The sequence below is a fragment of the Hemitrygon akajei genome, chromosome 2 (assembly GCF_048418815.1).
Source record: "Hemitrygon akajei chromosome 2, sHemAka1.3, whole genome shotgun sequence".
Lineage (NCBI taxonomy): Eukaryota > Metazoa > Chordata > Chondrichthyes > Myliobatiformes > Dasyatidae > Hemitrygon > Hemitrygon akajei.
Window position 1 is genome coordinate 71,855,198 of NC_133125.1, and position 24,879 is coordinate 71,880,076.

The 24,879-nt window shown below is 48.4% G+C and overlaps 2 protein-coding genes across 3 annotated transcripts in view; one reads left to right on the forward strand and one right to left on the reverse strand.

Moving 5' to 3' along the window:
* The window catches only part of LOC140737588 (paladin-like), a 357,859-nt gene extending 350,126 nt beyond the window's left edge, over positions 1–7,733 (reverse strand). For both annotated transcript variants that reach the window (XM_073064040.1, XM_073064030.1), the window contains exon 1: positions 7,623–7,733. The gene's annotated coding sequence lies outside the window, so the exon portion shown is untranslated. The remainder of the gene's footprint in view (positions 1–7,622) is intronic.
* Positions 1–24,879, forward strand: part of LOC140720763 (uncharacterized) — a 106,141-nt gene that overhangs the window by 3,356 nt on the left and 77,906 nt on the right. The window lies entirely within an intron of this gene.

Genomic DNA, 24,879 nt, shown 5'->3' on the forward strand with positions numbered 1-24,879 from the left:
TGTTCACCTGGCGGAGAATCTCACCTGGTCCCTCAACACCAGCTCCATAGCAAAGAAAGCCCAGCAGCGTCTCTACATTTTGCGAAGGCTGAGGAAAGTCCATCTCCCACCCCCCCCCATCCTCATCACATTCTACAGGGGTTGTATTGAGAGCATCCTGAGCAGCTGCATCACCACCTGGTTCGGAAATTGCACCATCTCAGATCGCAAGACCCTGCAGCGGATAGTGAGGTCAGCTGAGAAGATCATCGGGGTCTCTCTTCCTGCCATCACGGACATTTACACTATACGCTGCATCTGCAAAGGAAACAGCATTATGAAGGACCCCATGCACCCCTCATACAATCTCTTCTCCCTCCTGCTGTCTGGGAAAAGGCTCAAAAGCATTCGGGCTCCCACGTCCAGACTATGTAACAGTTTCTTCCCTCAAGCTATCAGACTCCTCAATACCCAAAGCCTGGACTGACACCTTGCCCTATTGTCCTGTTTATTATTTATTGTAATACCTGCACTGTTTTTGTGTACTTTATGCAGTCCTCTGTAGGTCTGTAGTCTAGTGTAGCTTTCTCTGTGTTGTTTTTTTTTTACATAGTTCAGTCTAGTTTTTGTACTGTGTCATGTAACACCATGGTCCTGAAAAACATTGTCTCATTTTTACTATGTACTGTACCAGCAGTTATGGTCGAAATGACAATAAAAGTGACTTGACTTGAATGAAGCAGTGGAGGCTACCTCAGTAAATATATTTAAAGCAATGTTGGATAGATTTTTGCATAGTAGAGGAAGTAAGGGTTATTCAGGGAATTAAAGGCAGGTAGGTGGAGATGAGTCCATAGCCAGAGCAGCCATGATCTTATTGAATGGCGGAGCAGTCTCAATGGGTCAGATGGCCTTATTTCTTATGTTCTTGTGTAGTGCTGCACTCCACTCACTGTCTTTTCCCTCTGTCAAAAATCTCCTCCATTGACATCCCATTCCATTTGCCGCATGACAGATACTGACAAGATTTATCAGTATGTCGTCTGGGATGGAAATTTTCTGTTCTTTTCTCTTGAGAAGAGGAAGGACAGGCTGGGTTTGTTTTTCTTGGAGTGCAGAAACTGGGGAGGTAACTGATAAAAGGGTATTGTGACGACTCACTTCCCAGCGCACTCGAACCGGCTCACAAAGTGGCGCGCGCTAGCATTGAGGCCGGTCCCAAAAAGGGCGCCAGGGTTTCTTCACCAGCAATGGGAAAAGCCCGCGCGCAGGACGGGACTGTGAATATGCCCTGGGGAGGGCGGGAACGAGAAGGCTTTAAAGCGAGGCCGCAAAGTTTGAATAAATCTCTTTTGCAACTGCAACTCACCGACTATGTGTTGTTATTTCAGTGCTGCGTGTAGCACACCGCCACAATTGGTGACCCCGACGGCCCAAATGATATTTGGACCGGAGATGAACAGATGCATCTGTTCATGCAGTTTTGTTAAAACTGCCAAGCTTCTGGATGCTGCGACCTCACCTATGGTTCCAGCAAGCAGAAGCCCAATTCCACATTCGGCAGATAACCGCGGATTCCACATGTTACTACTACGCGGTGAGCTCCCTTGACCAGGAGACAGCCTCCCAGGTTGAGGAGTTCATACAATCACCCCCAGCGGATGGCAAATACGCAGAATTCAAAGCCTTGCTCATAAGGACTTTCGGACTCTCACAGCGCGAGCAAGCTGCCCGCTTACTGCACCTGGATGGTTTGGGAGACAGGCCACCGTCGGCATTAGTGAATGAGATGCTGTCCCTGGCCAGAGGACACAAGCCCTGCCTCATGTTTGAGCAGGCATTCCTGGAGCAGCTGCCCGAGGACATACGCCTGCTGCTGTCCGAGGCGGATTTCAGCGACCCCTGGAAGGTGGCGGCCCGGGCAGACGTGCTGTGGAAAGCCAAGAAGGAGAGTGGGGCGTCCGTCGCATAGATCACCAGGCCACGCTCCCAGCAGCAGACCAGACCAGGCCCGGCAGCAGAGCCCACTAACCCTAGAGGCAGGGGTGAGGAGACCAACGAACAATGGTGCTTTTACCACCAGCGGTGGGATGCAGAAGCCCGCCGCTGTAGCCCGCCCTGCAAGTTCCCGGGAAACGCCAGGGCCAGCTGCCGCTGATGGCTACGGCGGCTGGACATCGGGATAGCCTCCTGTATGTCTGGGACAAACAGTCCGGACGCCGCTCTTTGGTCGACACCGGAGCCGAGATCAGCGTCTTACCTCCGACGAGTTACGACACCCATAACAGGGCACCGGGTCCCACCCTGAGGGCCGCGAACAGCAGCACAGTAAGGACTTAAGGCACCTGTACGGTGCGGCTACAGTTCGGCTCCAGCCGGTTCACGTGGGACTTCACACTGGCCGCCGTAGCCCAACCGCTCCTGGGGGCAGATCTTTTGCGAGCTCACAGTCTACTGGTCGACCTGCAAGGGAAGAGACTGGTCCATACCGAGATCTTTCAAATGTTCTCCCCGGGTGAAGCCCAGCTGCCGGCCCCACACCTAGACTCCATCACGCTGTCGGACAATGACTTCACCGGAGTCCTGGCGGATTCCCATCAGTTCTGGTACCACAGTTCATGGCAGCCATGCCCAGACACGGAGTACAGCACCACATCCCGACCCAGGGACCACCCCTCCACACCTGTGCTCGAAGGCTTCCCCCTGACAAGCTCCGAATGGCAAAGGAGGAGTTCAAGAGGATGGAGAAATTGGGGATCATACGGCGGTCCGACAGCCCATGAGCCTCCACCCTGCACATGGTGCCCAAAACAACAGGGGGCTAGAGACCATGCAGCAACTACTGCAGGCTGAACGAGGCTACAACACCGGACCGCTACCCTGTGCCGCACATTTAGGACTTTGCATCAAACCTGCACGGCGCACGGATCTTCTCCAAGGTAGACCTCATCCGGGGATACCATCAAATCCTGATGCATCTGGACGACGTCCCCAAAACGGCACTCATCACCCCGTTCGGCCTTTTCGAATTTCTCTGAATGCTGTTCAGCCTAAAGAATGCCGCACAGACGTTCCAACGGTTAATGGACGCGGTGGGACGCGACTTGGACTTCACTTTCATCTATTTGGACGACATCCTCATAGCCAGCAGTAGTCGTCAGGAGCATCTGTCCCACTTCTGTGAACTCTACGCCCGACTGAGTGAATACGGCCTAACAATCAACCCGGCCAAATGCCAGTTCGGGCTCGACACCATCGACTTCCTGGGCCACAGGATTACTAAAGACAAGGCAACCTCTCTGCCCGCCAAGGTAGACGTGGTCCACCACTTCCCCCGACCCAACACAATCAAAGGCCTGCAGGAATTCGTGGGTATGGTGAATTTCTACCACCGCTTCCTCCCCTCAGCAGCCCGAATCATGCGCCCCCTGTTCGCCCTGATGTCGGGTAAGGGCACGGACATTACCTGGGATGAAGAGTCCGCAGCCACTTTCGTTAAAACCAAAGAAGCTTTGGCAAACGCCGCGATGCTAGTGCACCCCAGAACGGACGTCCCTACCACCCTCACAGTAGACGCATCCAACACAGCAGTCTGTGGAGTGCTGGAACAACTCATCGAGGGTCGCTGGCAACCCCTGGCGTTCTTTAGCAAACACCTATGACCACCCGAGCTCAAATACAGTGTTTTCAACTGGGAACTGTTGGCGCTATACCTGGCAATCCGGCATTTCAGGTACTTCTTAGAAGATAGGCCCTTCACCGCGTTCACGGACTACAAACCGCTTACCTTTGCGTTCATGAAAGCATCCGACCCCTGGTCATCCCGCCAGCAGCGCCATCCGTCCTACATCTCTGAATACACGACGGATGTCCGGCATGTCTCGGGTAAGGACAATGTCGTGACGGACGCTCTCTCCAGACCTAACTTCCAGTCCCTGTCCCGGGGGTAGACTATGAAGCACTGGCGGAGGCGCAGCAGGCAGACGAGGAGGTCCCTAGTTACAGGACTGCAGTCTCCGGTTTGCAGCTCCAGGACTTCCCCGTAGGCCCAGGTGAGAGGACCCTACTCTGTGACGTCACCACCGGCCAACCCCGCCCCGTCGTCCCGGTAGCCTGGCGGCGGCGCGTTTTCCACTCCATTCACAACTTAGCGCACCTCTCCATCAGGTCAACCATCCGGATGGTAGCCAACAGGTTCGTTTGGCACGGACTCCGCAAGCAGGTCAGTGAATGGGCCAAAACGTGCATGCACTGCCAAACAGCCAGGGTGCAGCGACACACCAAAGCCCTGCCGCAGCAGTTCCACCCCACCTACCGGCGTTATGACCACATTCATGTGGATATCGTGGGCCCCCTGCCAGTGTCGCAAGGAGCGCGGCACCTCCTGACTATCATGGACCGGTTCACAAGATGGCCAGAGGCGGTCCCGCTCACCGACACCACCTCTGAATCCTGTGCCCAAGCACTGATTGCCACCTGGGTATCTCGCTTTGGTGTACCGGACCACATTACCTCTGACAGAGGCGCCCAGTTCACCTCCAGCCTGTGGTCAGCTATGGCCAGCCTTTTGGGGATACAGCTACACCACACAACTGCCTACCACCCACAGTCGAACGGACTGGTGGAGCGTTTCCACCGTCACCTGAAGTCAGCTCTCATGGCCCGCCTCAAAGGCCCTAACTGGGTGGACGAGCTTCCCTGGGTCCTGCTCGGAATCCGCACGGCGCCCAAAGAGGATCTGCACACCTCGTCGGCCGAGTTGGTGTGTGGCGCACCCCTGGTCGTCCCAGGAGAGTTCATACCAGCCCCAAGGGGTCAAGAGGAAGAACCCGCAGCAGTCCTGGACAGACTATGTGAGAGGCTCGGTAACCTGGCCCCCATACCCACTTCACAGCATGGGCAGAACCCGACCTGCGTACCCAAAGACCTGCAGAACTGTAAGTTTGTTTTTGTACGACGGGGTGGACACTGGACACTGCTACAACGGCCCTACGTGGGGCTGTTTTTGGTGATCAGAAACAACGGGTCCACATTCGTGCTGGACATTGGGGGGAAAGAGGAGGTTTTCACGGTGGACCGACTCAAACTGGCCCATGTGGACTTGGCGCAGCCGGTTGAGATTCCGGCACCGCGGCGCAGAGGCAGACCACCCAAACAGAGACCAACCCAAACTGAGGACATTGGGGGGTGTATCGCCGGTTCGGGGGGGGGGGGGGGTGGGGGTTATGTGGCGACCCACTTCCCAGCGCACTCAAACCAGCTCACAAAGCGGCGCGCACCGGCATTGAGGCCGGTCCCAAAAAGGGCGCCAGGGTTTCTTTACCAGCAATGGGAAAAGCCCGCTCGTGGGTAGGGACTGTGAATATGCCCTGAGGAGGGCGGGAACAGGAAGGCTTTAAAGCGAGGAGGCGAAGTTTGAATAAATCTCTTTTGCAACTGCAACTCACCGACTGCGTGTCATTATTTCAGCACTGTGTGTAGTACACCGCTACAGTACACTATATACTGATGTTTGGTATGGGTAGGGAGGATAGTGAGAAACTCAAGGGTGAAAAGGGGACCTGAGAATTTTTTTGTCTGAAGAGTGAATGCAGTCTGAATAGTATTGCCTCTCACAACATTTTTTTTAAATCTGAAGATGTGCTTGAATCACCAAGAGAGAGAAGGCTGTGGACCAAGTACTGGTAAACATGATTGGTGTAGATGATGGGCCAAAGAGCCTCTGTCTGTGCTACATTGTCCCTTACAACTATTGGAGGCTGCTTACATCTTCAAGTCATAGATGACTGTGAAATGAACTATTGAGCACACATATACTTTGTTGACTTTGGCCCCATCTGCTGCTGTAGGGTTTACTTGTAACTTTTTATTCCCACGTAACTTAATCTAAGGAGGAAAAACAGTGAGAGCTGGATTGATTGCTGGAAGTGCACGTGGATACTCTTCAGGGTAAAACAGGACTATGTTCAGCTTTGGTGATAATCAGTGTGAAATAGGCCACTATTAATTGCTGTCCAAGGTTAAAGTAGAAAGAATACTTTAACTTTCTACAAAATTAGCAAAAGTAAATACCACTCAATGTGTCAAGCAGCATATGTGAAGAAAGAAATTGATTTAACATTTGAATTAACACAGATTCTAAAAGTAGTTGATAAATACATCTGAGGGCATCAGGTAACAGACAGTATTATCAGGGTGTGAGGCATCCGAAAGAAACAATAGAGCTGGAGACGTACAAAAGCTGGAAGAACACAAGGTTAGGGTTGGTGACCAAGGAGTTAAGGAGATATGTATGAAAATAAATTAAAATTGTTGTTCTTCAATAATGAATAGAAGTTTGAAATAGTATGGGTCCAAGAGTATATATCTTCAGTCCAACTGATTTCTAACAAGAAATTTTTGTCATCCATGGTCAACTAATTATCCTCCTCAGTAGGACGGAGGAATTATACATGGTGATTCAGTACAGTTATTGATGACAATTTCTAATCGTTGTCACAAGTTCCAAGGTACGATATTAACTCACAAGAACTGTTCTATCTGAGAATGAGCAGTCCTGATGGAGGGTCTTGGCCCAAAATGCTGAATATTTACTTTTTTTCCATAGATGTTGCCTGACTTGCTGAGTTCCTCCAGCATTGTGTGTGTATTGTTGGATTTCCAGCATCTGCAAGCCTTCTTGTGTTTATGAGAGAAGTCAAGTAGTTTTGTTTAGATTACCTTACTTCTTCTCTCTTTTGGCTACTGGGTTAAATTTGGTTCTGGAAAATGATGATTGCCTGCTGTCCACTCAAACACATTGATAGACACTGCAAATTCTAGCATCCAGAACAGATGGTAAATTGTGAATAGCAGAATAAACTAGCATTATTGTTCAGTCGATGGGCTTTTGTTCAGGAAGGGGGGAATTCTACTACAAACACAGGAAAATCTGTAGTTGCTAAAAACGTAAAGCAGTCCTGATGAAGGGTCTCAGCCCAAACTGTTGACAGTTTGCTTTTTACCACAGATGCTGCCTGACCTGCTGAATTCTTCCAGTATTTTGTGTGTGCTGCCAAGGGAGGAGTTCTGCCTATTACAAGGACACTAGGTCACTGCAGAATCAGTACAGCAGACATCTCAAAGGAACATAGATACTGTTCTGTTTTATATTATTTCTTAATTCCCATATATCAATTTCCAAAGGAAATTCATCATTTATAGTTTCTTCTGAAGCCCGAAAATGCTGGACTTCAAGAGTACACCGACACTGCTGAAGAAATCAATGAAGAAAACTTGCCATGCACTTACCTTCATCATTTTCACATACATGCCTAAGAAAAAACACAAAGTTACCTACTCTCTCAACTTGCTTATTGAAGTAACTTGCCCTCTAACCTAATTCTATCATTCACCTAGCATGAACCCCTAGAAGATACCATAGACTTAAAACAGCTTTGTTTCTGTTGTGACAAAAAAAATGGTAGGAACACTGAACAGATCTTAGAGCTGAAATTTTAGCTCTCTTACTCTTCTGTAGACGCTGTCTGACTTGCTAAGTGTTTCCAGCATTTTTTGTTTTTATTTCAGATTCCCAGAATCAGCAATATTTGTTTCCATTCGCACTTACCGATTGTTTTCTTTCCAGCTAACGCATTACTTACCTGGTTACTGCAAGAGAGATTCACACTGCAACATGCACACATACACCAGATGTGAATAGATTTCTATTGTATTTCTGTCTTCTGCTGCAGTTCCCAATTTATAAGATGTACCACCTTTGCAAATAAAAAAAAAATGAGTAAAAATAACCAGCCAATGCCATTTCTGGAACTAGCAATTTGCAGAAGATGCAGGAGAAACACATGAACTGAAGTAGTTTGTTCTGCTTTATCACCATGGTACTCAAATAAGTGAAATCATTTGCAGCAAAGCCTCAGAGGCACAGATCAGCAACTCGATCCTCTGAAAATAAGAAAGCAGCAGGCCTCAGCTTGCTTCAGCAAGTCAGCATTTTCCTCAAAATGAAATTCCCCAGCTGCATTGAAGGAACAATACCCAGCATGAATGGTTATTGCTGTGCTCTCAAAGTATCTGATTAACAGTCAAATCCTCTTAGCAACCAAAGTCTGACCCATCCAAAGTATTTTCCGAAAATAATAAAGCAACACAATATTTTGGCTGGGTCTGATTGTGGTGACCCAGTATATATTTTCTTTATTTAAATTACAGATCGTATACATGATCATTAAATATTTCCACATAAATTTTCCATTTACCGTTTTTCAATTTTGAATCACATGCATCACACAAAATGCTAAAATATGGCTATTTATTATGTCATGCAGTGTAAAACATGGGTGTGATTTGAGTTGACTGTTGTGGTACATTGCTGAATTATGTAAGGTGTGAGCTCACTACAGTGGTAATTCGTTATATTACACTGTATACTGCCAGATATAATTCAGTACAGAATGCATTATCAAATATAGCTTCACTGCTTCCTATATTGAAGCTTTACACCAAAGTGTGCACCACACATTTTCACATGTGTTAAAGGAAAAGCTGGATAAACATTCAATGGAGAAGGAATAGAGGAATATGATGGTAGAAATAGAGAGGGAAAGACAGGATGAAGCATGGACAATGAGTAGGTCCTGTTTATATTAAATATATCCAGTACAATCCTTTTTTAAGTTAGTGAACTGATTGCTGATAAGAGTTCTCTGGATAGTTCTTCAGAGAAATTCTAGCTCAGCAACACCAACAGTATGGGTAAGACTTTAGAAGATGCTCATCTTAGATATAAATAATTGCCTTGACCTTTCCTTCGTTACTTATCTATCAACACTAGAAGCATGTTGTGATTTGGGGACAGTTTTCTTCATTCCATTCCTCATCTGGTAACTGACTTGTGCAGTATGCAATGACCCTGAAAGTTCTGACACACTTTTATAGTGGGCTGCCCATTGACAACTGCTGTACAAACCCTTCTACTGTATGCACCTTACTGTATGTAAGGTAAGTGGTCAGAGGTCGAGGGTCAGAATGTTGAAAAATCCTTTTGTATTTCATTCCTACTCCCAAAGATCCCACTGATTTTAGAATGAAATCTTCTATCTCTTAAGTGTTCAAGATTGTAATTTCCAGTGCACAAGTGTAAAGGAGAATGAAATAATTCTTACTCCAGATCCAATGCAGAAGAAAAAACAATAAGATAAAGAATATAATAATAAAACTACAAAATGAATATAAATAAACAAAATGGCTAATGCACGTAGATTAATTGTACGTCCATAAAATGACACTAAGCACTGACTGACAGGGAACGATAAAGGAGCGATCTTGTGGGGAGTCTGTTAGGATGGATTAGTGGCTCTAGCTCTCTCACACCATCAAAAACCACCAGGACAACCCCATTCCTACTCTCCACATGTCATTACTCTCTCACACCCCATCAAAACCCACCAGGACAACCCCATTCCTACTCTCCACATGTCATTACTCTCTCACACCCCATCAAAACCCACAGGACAACCCCATTCCTACTCTCCACATGTCATTACTCTCTCACACCCCATCAAAACCCACAGGACAACCCCATTCCAACTCTCCACATGTCATTACTCTCTCACACCCCAGCAAAACCCACAGGACAACCCCATTCCTACTCTCCACATGTCATTACTCTCTCACACCCCATCAAAACCCACCAGGACACAGAGGACAACCCCATTCCTACTCTCCACATGTCATTACTCTCTCACACCCCATCAAAACCCATCAGGACAACCCCATTCCTACTCTCCACATGTCATTACTCTCTCACACCCCATCAAAACCCATCAGGAGAACCCCATTCCTACTCTCCACATGTCATTACTCTCTCACACCCCGTCAAAACCCACAGGACAACCCCATTCCTACTCTCCACATGTCATTACTCTCTCACACCCCATCAAAACCCACCAGGACAACCGCATTCCTACTCTCCACATGTCATTACTCTCTCACACCCCATCAAAACCCACCAGGACACAGAGGACAACCCCATTCCTACTCTCCACATGTCATTACTCTCTCACACCCCATCAAAACCCACCAGGACACAGAGGACAACCCCATTCCTCCTCTCCACATGTCATTACTCTCTCACACCCCATCAAAACCCATCAGGAGAACCCCATTCCTACTCTCCACATGTCATTACTCTCTCACACCCCATCAAAACCCAACAGGAGAACCCCATTCCTACTCTCCACATGTCATTACTCTCTCGCACCCCAGCAAAACCCACAGGACAACCCCATTCCTACTCTCCACATGTCATTACTCTCTCACACCCCAGCAAAACCCACAGGACAACCCCATTCCTACTCTCCACATGTCATTACTCTCTCACACCCCAGCAAAACCCACAGGACAACCCCATTCCTACTCTCCACATGTCATTACTCTCTCACACCCCAGCAAAACCCACAGGACAACCCCATTCCTACTCTCCACATGTCATTACTCTCTCACACCCCAGCAAAACCCACAGGACAACCCCATTCCTCCTCTCCACATGTCATTACTCTCTCACACCCCATCAAAACCCATCAGGAGAACCCCATTCCTACTCTCCACATGTCATTACTCTCTCACACCCCATCAAAACCCATCAGGAGAACCCCATTCCTACTCTCCACATGTCATTACTCTCTCGCACCCCAGCAAAACCCACAGGACAACCCCATTCCTACTCTCCACATGTCATTACTCTCTCACACCCCAGCAAAACCCACAGGACAACCCCATTCCTACTCTCCACATGTCATTACTCTCTCACACCCCATCAAAACCCACCAGGACACAGAGGACAACCCCATTCCTACTCTCCACATGTCATTACTCTCTCACACCCCATCAAAACCCACAGGACAACCCCATTCCAACTCTCCACATGTCATTACTCTCTCACACCCCAGCAAAACCCACAGGACAACCCCATTCCTACTCTCCACATGTCATTACTCTCTCACACCCCATCAAAACCCACCAGGACACAGAGGACAACCCCATTCCTACTCTCCACATGTCATTACTCTCTCACACCCCATCAAAACCCACCAGGACACAGTGGACAACCCCATTCCTACTCTCCACATGTCATTACTCTCTCACACCCCATCAAAACCCACAGGACAACCCCATTCCTCCTCTCCACATGTCATTACTCTCTCACACCCCATCAAAACCCATCAGGAGAACCCCATTCCTACTCTCCACATGTCATTACTCTCTCACACCCCATCAAAACCCATCAGGAGAACCCCATTCCTACTCTCCACATGTCATTACTCTCTCGCACCCCAGCAAAACCCACAGGACAACCCCATTCCTACTCTCCACATGTCATTACTCTCTCACACCCCGTCAAAACCCACAGGACAACCCCATTCCTACTCTCCACATGTCATTACTCTCTCACACCCCATCAAAACCCACCAGGACAACCGCATTCCTACTCTCCACATGTCATTACTCTCTCACACCCCATCAAAACCCACCAGGACACAGAGGACAACCCCATTCCTACTCTCCACATGTCATTACTCTCTCACACCCCATCAAAACCCACCAGGACACAGAGGACAACCCCATTCCTCCTCTCCACATGTCATTACTCTCTCACACCCCATCAAAACCCACCAGGAGAACCCCATTCCTACTCTCCACATGTCATTACTCTCTCACACCCCATCAAAACCCATCAGGAGAACCCCATTCCTACTCTCCACATGTCATTACTCTCTCGCACCCCAGCAAAACCCACAGGACAACCCCATTCCTACTCTCCACATGTCATTACTCTCTCACACCCCAGCAAAACCCACAGGACAACCCCATTCCTACTCTCCACATGTCATTACTCTCTCACACCCCAGCAAAACCCACAGGACAACCCCATTCCTACTCTCCACATGTCATTACTCACTCACACCCCATCAAAACCCACCAGGACACAGAGGACAACCCCATTCCTCCTCTCCACATGTCATTACTCTCTCACACCCCATCAAAACCCATCAGGAGAACCCCATTCCTACTCTCCACATGTCATTACTCTCTCACACCCCATCAAAACCCATCAGGAGAACCCCATTCCTACTCTCCACATGTCATTACTCTCTCGCACCCCAGCAAAACCCACAGGACAACCCCATTCCTACTCTCCACATGTCATTACTCTCTCACACCCCAGCAAAACCCACAGGACAACCCCATTCCTACTCTCCACATGTCATTACTCTCTCACACCCCATCAAAACCCACCAGGACACAGAGGACAACCCCATTCCTACTCTCCACATGTCATTACTCTCTCACACCCCATCAAAACCCACAGGACAACCCCATTCCTACTCTCCACATGTCATTACTCTCTCACACCCCATCAAAACCCACAGGACAACCCCATTCCAACTCTCCACATGTCATTACTCTCTCACACCCCATCAAAACCCACCAGGACACAGAGGACAACCCCATTCCTACTCTCCACATGTCATTACTCTCTCACACCCCATCAAAACCCACCAGGACACAGTGGACAACCCCATTCCTACTCTCCACATGTCATTACTCTCTCACACCCCATCAAAACCCACAGGACAACCCCATTCCTCCTCTCCACATGTCATTACTCTCTCACACCCATCAAAACCCAGCAGGACACAGAGGACAACCCCATTCCTACTCTCCACATGTCATTACTCTCTCACACCCCATCAAAACCCACCAGGACAACCGCATTCCTACTCTCCACATGTCATTACTCTCTCACACCCCATCAAAACCCACCAGGACACAGAGGACAACCCCATTCCTACTCTCCACATGTCATTACTCTCTCACACCCCATCAAAACCCACCAGGACACAGAGGACAACCCCATTCCTCCTCTCCACATGTCATTACTCTCTCACACCCCATCAAAACCCACCAGGAGAACCCCATTCCTACTCTCCACATGTCATTACTCTCTCACACCCCATCAAAACCCATCAGGAGAACCCCATTCCTACTCTCCACATGTCATTACTCTCTCGCACCCCAGCAAAACCCACAGGACAACCCCATTCCTACTCTCCACATGTCATTACTCTCTCACACCCCAGCAAAACCCACAGGACAACCCCATTCCTACTCTCCACATGTCATTACTCTCTCACACCCCAGCAAAACGCACAGGACAACCCCATTCCTGCTCTCCACATGTCATTACTCTCTCACACCCCATCAAAACCCACCAGGACACAGAGGACAACCCCATTCCTCCTCTCCACATGTCATTACTCTCTCACACCCCATCAAAACCCATCAGGAGAACCCCATTCCTACTCTCCACATGTCATTACTCTCTCACACCCCAGCAAAACCCACAGGACAACCCCATTCCTACTCTCCACATGTCATTACTCTCTCACACCCCATCAAAACCCACCAGGACACAGAGGACAACCCCATTCCTACTCTCCACATGTCATTACTCTCTCACACCCCATCAAAACCCATCAGGAGAACCCCATTCCTACTCTCCACATGTCATTACTCTCTCGCACCCCAGCAAAACCCACAGGACAACCCCATTCCTACTCTCCACATGTCATTACTCTCTCACACCCCATCAAAACCCACCAGGACAACCGCATTCCTACTCTCCACATGTCATTACTCTCTCACACCCCATCAAAACCCACCAGGACACAGAGGACAACCCCATTCCTACTCTCCACATGTCATTACTCTCTCACACCCCATCAAAACCCACCAGGACACAGAGGACAACCCCATTCCTCCTCTCCACATGTCATTACTCTCTCACACCCCATCAAAACCCACCAGGAGAACCCCATTCCTACTCTCCACATGTCATTACTCTCTCACACCCCATCAAAACCCATCAGGAGAACCCCATTCCTACTCTCCACATGTCATTACTCTCTCGCACCCCAGCAAAACCCACAGGACAACCCCATTCCTACTCTCCACATGTCATTACTCTCTCACACCCCAGCAAAACCCACAGGACAACCCCATTCCTACTCTCCACATGTCATTACTCTCTCACACCCCAGCAAAACCCACCAGGACACAGAGGACAACCCCATTCCTACTCTCCACATGTCATTACTCTCTCACACCCCATCAAAACCCACAGGACAACCCCATTCCTACTCTCCACATGTCATTACTCTCTCACACCCCATCAAAACCCACAGGACAACCCCATTCCAACTCTCCACATGTCATTACTCTCTCACACCCCAGCAAAACCCACAGGACAACCCCATTCCTACTCTCCACAAGTCATTACTCTCTCACACCCCATCAAAACCCACCAGGACACAGAGGACAACCCCATTCCTACTCTCCACATGTCATTACTCTCTCACACCCCATCAAAACCCACCAGGACACAGTGGACAACCCCATTCCTACTCTCCACATGTCATTACTCTCTCACACCCCATCAAAACCCACAGGACAACCCCATTCCTCCTCTCCACATGTCATTACTCTCTCACACCCATCAAAACCCAGCAGGACACAGAGGACAACCCCATTCCTACTCTCCACAAGTCATTACTCTCTCACACCCCATCAAAACCCACCAGGACACAGAGGACAACCCCATTCCTCCTCTCCACATATCATTACTCTCTCACACCCCATCAAAACCTACAGGACAACCCCATTCCTCCTCTCCACATGTCATTACTCTCTCACACCGATCAAAACCCACCAGGACACAGTGGACAACCCCATTCCTACTCTTCACATGTCATTACTCCCTCACACCCCATCAAAACACAGCAGGACACAGAGGACAACCCCATTCCTACTTTCCACATGTCATTACTCTCTCACACTCCATCAAAACCCACCAGGACACAGTGGACAACCCCATTCCTACTCTCCACATGTCATTACTCTCTCACACCCCATCAAAACCCACAGGACAACCCCATTCCTCCTCTCCACATGTCATTACTCTCTCACACCCCATCAAAACCCACCAGGAGAACCCCATTCCTACTCTCCACATGTCATTACTCTCTCACACCCCATCAAAACCCATCAGGAGAACCCCATTCCTACTCTCCACATGTCATTACTCTCTCGCACCCCAGCAAAACCCACAGGACAACCCCATTCCTACTCTCCACATGTCATTACTCTCTCACACCCCAGCAAAACCCACAGGACAACCCCATTCCTACTCTCCACATGTCATTACTCTCTCACACCCCAGCAAAACCCACAGGACAACCCCATTCCTACTCTCCACATGTCATTACTCTCTCACACCCCATCAAAACCCACCAGGACACAGAGGACAACCCCATTCCTCCTCTCCACATGTCATTACTCTCTCACACCCCATCAAAACCCACCAGGAGAACCCCATTCCTACTCTCCACATGTCATTACTCTCTCACACCCCATCAAAACCCATCAGGAGAACCCCATTCCTACTCTCCACATGTCATTACTCTCTCGCACCCCAGCAAAACCCACAGGACAACCCCATTCCTACTCTCCACATGTCATTACTCTCTCACACCCCAGCAAAACCCACAGGACAACCCCATTCCTACTCTCCACATGTCATTACTCTCTCACACCCCATCAAAACCCACCAGGACACAGAGGACAACCCCATTCCTACTCTCCACATGTCATTACTCTCTCACACCCCATCAAAACCCACAGGACAACCCCATTCCTACTCTCCACATGTCATTACTCTCTCACACCCCATCAAAACCCACAGGACAACCCCATTCCAACTCTCCACATGTCATTACTCTCTCACACCCCATCAAAACCCACCAGGACACAGAGGACAACCCCATTCCTACTCTCCACATGTCATTACTCTCTCACACCCCATCAAAACCCACCAGGACACAGAGGACAACCCCATTCCTACTCTCCACATGTCATTACTCTCTCACACCCCATCAAAACCCATCAGGAGAACCCCATTCCTACTCTCCACATGTCATTACTCTCTCGCACCCCAGCAAAACCCACAGGACAACCCCATTCCTCCTCTCCACATGTCATTACTCTCTCACACCCCATCAAAACCCACCAGGAGAACCCCATTCCTACTCTCCACATGTCATTACTCTCTCACACCCCATCAAAACCCATCAGGAGAACCCCATTCCTACTCTCCACATGTCATTACTCTCTCGCACCCCAGCAAAACCCACAGGACAACCCCATTCCTACTCTCCACATGTCATTACTCTCTCACACCCCAGCAAAACCCACAGGACAACCCCATTCCTACTCTCCACATGTCATTACTCTCTCACACCCCAGCAAAACGCACAGGACAACCCCATTCCTGCTCTCCACATGTCATTACTCTCTCACACCCCATCAAAACCCACCAGGACACAGAGGACAACCCCATTCCTCCTCTCCACATGTCATTACTCTCTCACACCCCATCAAAACCCATCAGGAGAACCCCATTCCTACTCTCCACATGTCATTACTCTCTCACACCCCAGCAAAACCCACAGGACAACCCCATTCCTACTCTCCACATGTCATTACTCTCTCACACCCCATCAAAACCCACCAGGACACAGAGGACAACCCCATTCCTACTCTCCACATGTCATTACTCTCTCACACCCCATCAAAACCCATCAGGAGAACCCCATTCCTACTCTCCACATGTCATTACTCTCTCGCACCCCAGCAAAACCCACAGGACAACCCCATTCCTACTCTCCACATGTCATTACTCTCTCACACCCCATCAAAACCCACCAGGACAACCGCATTCCTACTCTCCACATGTCATTACTCTCTCACACCCCATCAAAACCCACCAGGACACAGAGGACAACCCCATTCCTACTCTCCACATGTCATTACTCTCTCACACCCCATCAAAACCCACCAGGACACAGAGGACAACCCCATTCCTCCTCTCCACATGTCATTACTCTCTCACACCCCATCAAAACCCACCAGGAGAACCCCATTCCTACTCTCCACATGTCATTACTCTCTCACACCCCATCAAAACCCATCAGGAGAACCCCATTCCTACTCACCACATGTCATTACTCTCTCGCACCCCAGCAAAACCCACAGGACAACCCCATTCCTACTCTCCACATGTCATTACTCTCTCACACCCCAGCAAAACCCACAGGACAACCCCATTCCTACTCTCCACATGTCATTACTCTCTCACACCCCAGCAAAACCCACCAGGACACAGAGGACAACCCCATTCCTACTCTCCACATGTCATTACTCTCTCACACCCCATCAAAACCCACAGGACAACCCCATTCCTACTCTCCACATGTCATTACTCTCTCACACCCCATCAAAACCCACAGGACAACCCCATTCCAACTCTCCACATGTCATTACTCTCTCACACCCCAGCAAAACCCACAGGACAACCCCATTCCTACTCTCCACAAGTCATTACTCTCTCACACCCCATCAAAACCCACCAGGACACAGAGGACAACCCCATTCCTACTCTCCACATGTCATTACTCTCTCACACCCCATCAAAACCCACCAGGACACAGTGGACAACCCCATTCCTACTCTCCACATGTCATTACTCTCTCACACCCCATCAAAACCCACAGGACAACCCCATTCCTCCTCTCCACATGTCATTACTCTCTCACACCCATCAAAACCCAGCAGGACACAGAGGACAACCCCATTCCTACTCTCCACAAGTCATTACTCTCTCACACCCCATCAAAACCCACCAGGACACAGAGGACAACCCCATTCCTCCTCTCCACATATCATTACTCTCTCACACCCCATCAAAACCTACAGGACAACCCCATTCCTCCTCTCCACATGTCATTACTCTCTCACACCGATCAAAACCCACCAGGACACAGTGGACAACCCCATTCCTACTCTTCACATGTCATTACTCCCTCACACCCCATCAAAACACAGCAGGACACAGAGGACAACCCCATTCCTACTTTCCACATGTCATTACTCTCTCACACTCCATCAAAACCCACCAGGACACAGTGGACAACCCCATTCCTACTCTCCACATGTCATTACTCTCTCACACCCCATCAAAACCCACAGGACAACCCCATTCCTCCTCTCCACATGTCATTACTCTCTCACACCCCATCAAAACCCACCAGGAGAACCCCATTCCTACTCTCCACATGTCATTACTCTCTCACACCCCATCAAAACCCATCAGGAGAACCCCATTCCTACTCTCCACATGTCATTACTCTCTCGCACCCCAGCAAAACCCACAGGACAACCCCATTCCTACTCTCCACATGTCATTACTCTCTCACACCCCAGCAAAACCCACAGGACAACCCCATTCCTACTCTCCACATGTCATTACTCTCTCACACCCCAGCAAAACCCACAGGACAACCCCATTCCTACTCTCCACATGTCATTACTCTCTCACACCCCATCAAAACCCACCAGGACACAGAGGACAACCCCATTCCTCCTCTCCACATGTCATTACTCTCTCACACCCCATCAAAACCCACCAGGAGAACCCCATTCCTACTCTCCACATGTCATTACTCTCTCACACACCATCAAAACCCATCAGGAGAACCCCATTCCTACTCTCCACATGTCATTACTCTCTCGCACCCCAGCAAAACCCACAGGACAACCCCATTCCTACTCTCCACATGTCATTACTCTCTCACACCCCAGCAAAACCCACAGGACAACCCCATTCCTACTCTCCACATGTCATTACTCTCTCACACCCCATCAAAACCCACCAGGACACAGAGGACAACCCCATTCCTACTCTCCACATGTCATTACTCTCTCACACCCCATCAAAACCCACAGGACAACCCCATTCCTACTCTCCACATGTCATTACTCTCTCACACCCCATCAAAACCCACAGGACAACCCCATTCCAACTCTCCACATGTCATTACTCTCTCACACCCCATCAAAACCCACCAGGACACAGAGGACAACCCCATTCCTACTCTCCACATGTCATTACTCTCTCACACCCCATCAAAACCCACCAGGACACAGTGGACAACCCCATTCCTACTCTCCACATGTCATTACTCTCTCACACCCCATCAAAACCCAGCAGGACAACCCCATTCCTCCTCTCCACATGTCATTACTCTCTCACACCCATCAAAACCCAGCAGGACACAGAGGACAACCCCATTCCTACTCTCCACATGTCATTACTCTCTCACACCCCATCAAAACCCACCAGGACAACCGCATTCCTACTCTCCACATGTCATTACTCTCTCACACCCCATCAAAACCCACCAGGACACAGAGGACAACCCCATTCCTACTCTCCACATGTCATTACTCTCTCACACCCCATCAAAACCCACCAGGACACAGAGGACAACCCCATTCCTCCTCTCCACATGTCATTACTCTCTCACACCCCATCAAAACCCACCAGGAGAACCCCATTCCTACTCTCCACATGTCATTACTCTCTCACACCCCATCAAAACCCATCAGGAGAACCCCATTCCTACTCTCCACATGTCATTACTCTCTCGCACCCCAGCAAAACCCACAGGACAACCCCATTCCTACTCTCCACATGTCATTACTCTCTCACACCCCAGCAAAACCCACAGGACAACCCCATTCCTACTCTCCACATGTCATTACTCTCTCACACCCCAGCAAAACCCACAGGACAACCCCATTCCTGCTCTCCACATGTCATTACTCTCTCACACCCCATCAAAACCCACCAGGACACAGAGGACAACCCCATTCCTCCTCTCCACATGTCATTACTCTCTCACACCCCATCAAAACCCATCAGGAGAACCCCATTCCTACTCTCCACATGTCATTACTCTCTCACACCCCAGCAAAACCCACAGGACAACCCCATTCCTACTCTCCACATGTCATTACTCTCTCACACCCCATCAAAACCCACCAGGACACAGAGGACAACCCCATTCCTACTCTCCACATGTCATTACTCTCTCACACCCCATCAAAACCCACAGGACAACCCCATTCCTACACTCCACATGTCATTACTCTCTCACACCCCATCAAAACCCACAGGACAACCCCATTCCAACTCTCCACATGTCATTACTCTCTCACACCCCAGCAAAACCCACAGGACAACCCCATTCCTACTCTCCACAAGTCATTACTCTCTCACACCCCATCAAAACCCACCAGGACACAGAGGACAACCCCATTCCTACTCTCCACATGTCATTACTCTCTCACACCCCATCAAAACCCACCAGGACACAGTGGACAACCCCATTCCTACTCTCCACATGTCATTACTCTCTCACACCCCATCAAAACCCACAGGACAACCCCATTCCTCCTCTCCACATGTCATTACTCTCTCACACCCATCAAAACCCAGCAGGACACAGAGGACAACCCCATTCCTACTCTCCACATGTCATTACTCTCTCACACCCCATCAAAACCCACCAGGACACAGAGGACAACCCCATTCCTCCTCTCCACATATCATTACTCTCTCACACCCCATCAAAACCTACAGGACAACCCCATTCCTCCTCTCCACATGTCATTACTCTCTCACACCGATCAAAACCCACCAGGACACAGTGGACAACCCCATTCCTACTCTTCACATGTCATTACTCCCTCACACCCCATCAAAACACAGCAGGACACAGAGGACAACCCCATTCCTACTTTCCACATGTCATTACTCTCTCACACTCCATCAAAACCCAGCAGGACACAGAGGACAACCCCATTCCTACTCTCAACATGTCATTACTCTCTCACACCCCATCAAAACCCACCAGGACAACCCCATTCCTACTCTCCACATGTCATTACTCTCTCACACCCATCAAAACCTGCCAGGACACAGAGGACAACCCCATTCCTACTCTCCACATGTCATTGCTCTCTCACACCCCATCAAAACCCACAGGACAACCCATTCCTCCTCTGTCCATGACGTTACTCTCTCACATCCCCGCTAATCCTTCCCAACACTTCCTCAGCTACTTTGACAACTGCATTGGACTGCTTCATGTACCCATGCTGAGCTCATTAATTTTATCAATTTTGCCTCTAACTTCCGCTCTCCCCTTTAATTCACTTAGTTTATTTCTGACTCATCCCTCCCCTCTCTCTATCTCTGTCTCATCTTTGGAGACCAACTGTTGACTGACATCTTTTGAAAGATCTTATTAGGGAGCTTAATGTAAAGAACTCTTAAGAGGCAGTGATGATAATATGGGTGAATTCATACTGCAATTTGAGAGGGAGAAGCATAAGTCACAGGCTTTCCCTGTCCATTCACCCCTCCCTAATAATCTCTCTCTCTGCACTTATCTGTGCAAGTGGCCAAAGTGCTACACCTGCCCATTCACATTCTCCTCACCTCCATTCAAGGTTACAAGCAGTCCTTCCAGGTGAGGAAACACCATATCTGCAAATCTGTTAGGGTTATCTATTGTATCCAGTGTTTCCAATGCAGCCTTCTCTACATTGGTGAGACCCATCAAATACTGGGAGACCTCTTCATCGAGCACCTTTGCTTCATCTGCCAAAAGCAGAACTTCCTGATGGCCAAACATTTAATTTGTATTCCCATTCATAGAAACATAGAAAATTTACAACACACTACAGGCCCTTCGGCCCACAATGCTGTGCCGAGCATGTTCTTACTTTAGAAATTACCTAGGGTTACCGTATTCCAGTGTGTCGGCCATTGACCTTCCCTTGAGAGAGAGAGATCCTAGCTCACCTGCTATCTTCCTCCTAACAACCTCACATCATGCTTCTATTCCAATTTCATTCTTTCCCCACTGTGATCACCTCTTTCCAGTCTTTATCACCTGGCATCTGGTCCAAGTGAAATTTGTCTTCCCCAACCCCACCTCATTTGCTCTTATAGACATCTGGCATAGTTTCCCAAGGTTTGAAGGGTGTCATTATGTGCTGTTTCTATTCTACTACCCATTCTTCCATTCAAAACTCTGTTTTAATGCTGTTTGTTAAAAAATTTAAAATGTCCATGGCCACTTACCTTTACAATGGCATTGTAAGATATTTTACATTCATTTCAAAGAGAACACATTAGTCCCAGAGCACCACCAGAATATCAGGATGTCTGATACTTGTCTGATAATTGACTCAAAATTATTAAATAGAAACACCACCATTAAGCCTATTAGCTAACCTATATATGCTGGGGAACCATGGGACATGGGAGCTGAGCCAGCACTTATGGTTATATTGAAACAAATTAATTGCAGACCAAATGAAATGTGGATTTCTCCTGCTATTGGAAACATCCTCTCCACATCCACACTATCTAAGCCTTTCAATATTCAGTAGGTTTCAATGTGATCACCCTCATCCTTCTAAAGTCCAGGAAGTACAGGTCAGAGCCATCAAATGCTCCCTCTTTCCTGGGATCATTCTCATAAAGTTCCTCTGGAGCCCCCCAGTACCATCACATCCTTTCTTAGATATGGGATCCAAAGCTGTTCACAATACTCCAAATATGATCTGACATGTGCCTTTTAAAGCCTCAGCAGTACATCCTTGTTTTCATATTCTACTCCTCTTGAAATAAGACCATCAGACATAAGAGAAGAATGAGGCCCTCTGATCTATTGAGTCTGCCATTCAATCATGGTGGATCCTTGTTTTTCTCCTCTTCAACTCCAGTTCCAGGCTTTCTCCTCATAACCTTTGATGCCATGTCTAATCAAGAACCTATCAATCTCTGCCTTGAATATGCGCAACGACCTGGACCTCCACAGCTGCATGTGGCAACAAATTTCAAAAATTCACCACCCTTTAACTAAAGAAATTTCTCCATATTTCTGTTTTGAAAGGGCACCCCTCTATCCTGAGGCTGGGCCCTCTTGTCCTAGACTCTTCCACCATGAGAAACATCCTTTCCACATCTACTGTGTCTAGGCCTATCAACATTCAAAAGGTGTCAATGAGATCCCCCCTCATCCTTTGAATTCCAGCGAGTACAGACCCAGAGCCATCAAACGTTCCTCATTTGATAACCCTTTCATTCCCAAGAATCATCCTCATGAACCTCCTCTGCACCCTCTCCAATCCCAGCACATCTTTTCTAAGATGAGGGGCCCAAAACTAAATAAATACTAACATTGCTTTTGCCTTCCTTACTACTGACTCAACCTGCAAGTTAACCTCCATGGAATCCTGCACTAGGACTCCCAAGTCAGTTTGCATCTCCAATTTCCAAATTCTTTCCCCATTTAGAAAATAATCTGTGCCTTTATTCCTTCTCCCTAAGTTCCTCCCCTACATTGGTAGACCAACACAGTTTGGTTTACGTATGTGCAGAGCAAGAATGACAATGGGGTAATAAGATTAATCACTTTCCTGAGTGATGTTAGCCACGGTAACTGCTGGGCAAATGAGTGACGAACCAGGTTGCTGAGATTAAAACACACACACTCAAAATCCATGCCAAAAGAGAGAAGAAGCCCAATAAATTCTCTATGTGACCAATCAGCTGCTTGCATACTGGTCATGTCCTTGCAATCCATCTGATAAGGTTCAGATGGGGAAACACTTTGTCGAACATTTTCACTCTGTCCACTGCAAAAGCCAGGATCTCTCAGTGGCCACCTAACATGTCCGTCCACAGCCTCCTCAACTGCCACCATAAGGCCAAATGCCGGTTGGAGGAGCAACACGTGTTATTCTTTTTGGGTAGTCTCCAACTTAATGGCATGAACAACAATTTCTCTGACATTTACTAACCACTCCTCTCTAAACTTTCACCCCTTCTCCTCCACCCCAGATTCTGGTGGCCAGTTCACCCCTCCGCTTTCTCTACTCCACACTCATGAACTGTCCATCACCATCTGGTGCCTTTCTTCCTTCCTTTCATTCCTTACTCCTTTATCCATTCCTATCAGATTCCTCCTTATTCAGCCCCCACCCCCTCTTTCCAGTCCTAGTGAGGAGAAGGTCTCAGCGCACAACATCAACACTATTTTTTTGTCCATGCCTGAATTGCTGAGTCCCTCCAGCAATGATGTCTGTTGCACACATCTTTATGAAGTTAGAAGAAGCCAGAGCAGCCCAGGGGAAAGTGACACAGTAACGTGGTGAATTTCCAAGGTCCATATACTCAACACCAGAAGGTAGGATTGAACTTAAGGGCAGCAGCTCTACTACCCATACCACTGTGCCACCTAAAGTTCCGCCCGTCTGGAAATTTAGGGATGGGTAATGAATACTGGCCTTGCTGGAGTTGACCCTTACATTGGCCAACTAACCGAACCACGCAAATCCTAATTAATTCAAACCATTTCCATCTTTATTGTTTCAACTTATTATATCAAATAAGAGCCAAGAGGTAATGTTGCTGCTATATAGGACCCTGGTCAGACCCCACTTGGAGTACTGTGCTCAGATCTCGTCACCTCACTACAGGAAGAACGTGGAAACCATAGAAAGGGTGCAGAGGAGATTTACAAGGATGTTGCCTAGATTAGGGAGCATGCTTTATGAGAATAGGTTGAGTGAACTCAGCCTTTTCTCCTTGGAGCGACAGTGGATGATAGAGGTGTACAAGATAATGAGAGGCATTGATCGTGTGGATAGTAAGAGGCTTTTTCCCAGGGCTGAAATGGCTAACATGAGAGGGCACAGGTTTAAGGTGCTTGGAAATGGGTACAGAGGAGATGTCAGGGGTAAGTTTTTTACACAGAGAGTGGTGAGTGCGTGGAATGGGCTGCCGGCAGCAGTGGTGGAGGCGGAAACGATAGGGTCTTTAAAGAGACTCCTGGATGGGTACAGGGAGTTTAAAAAAATAGAGGG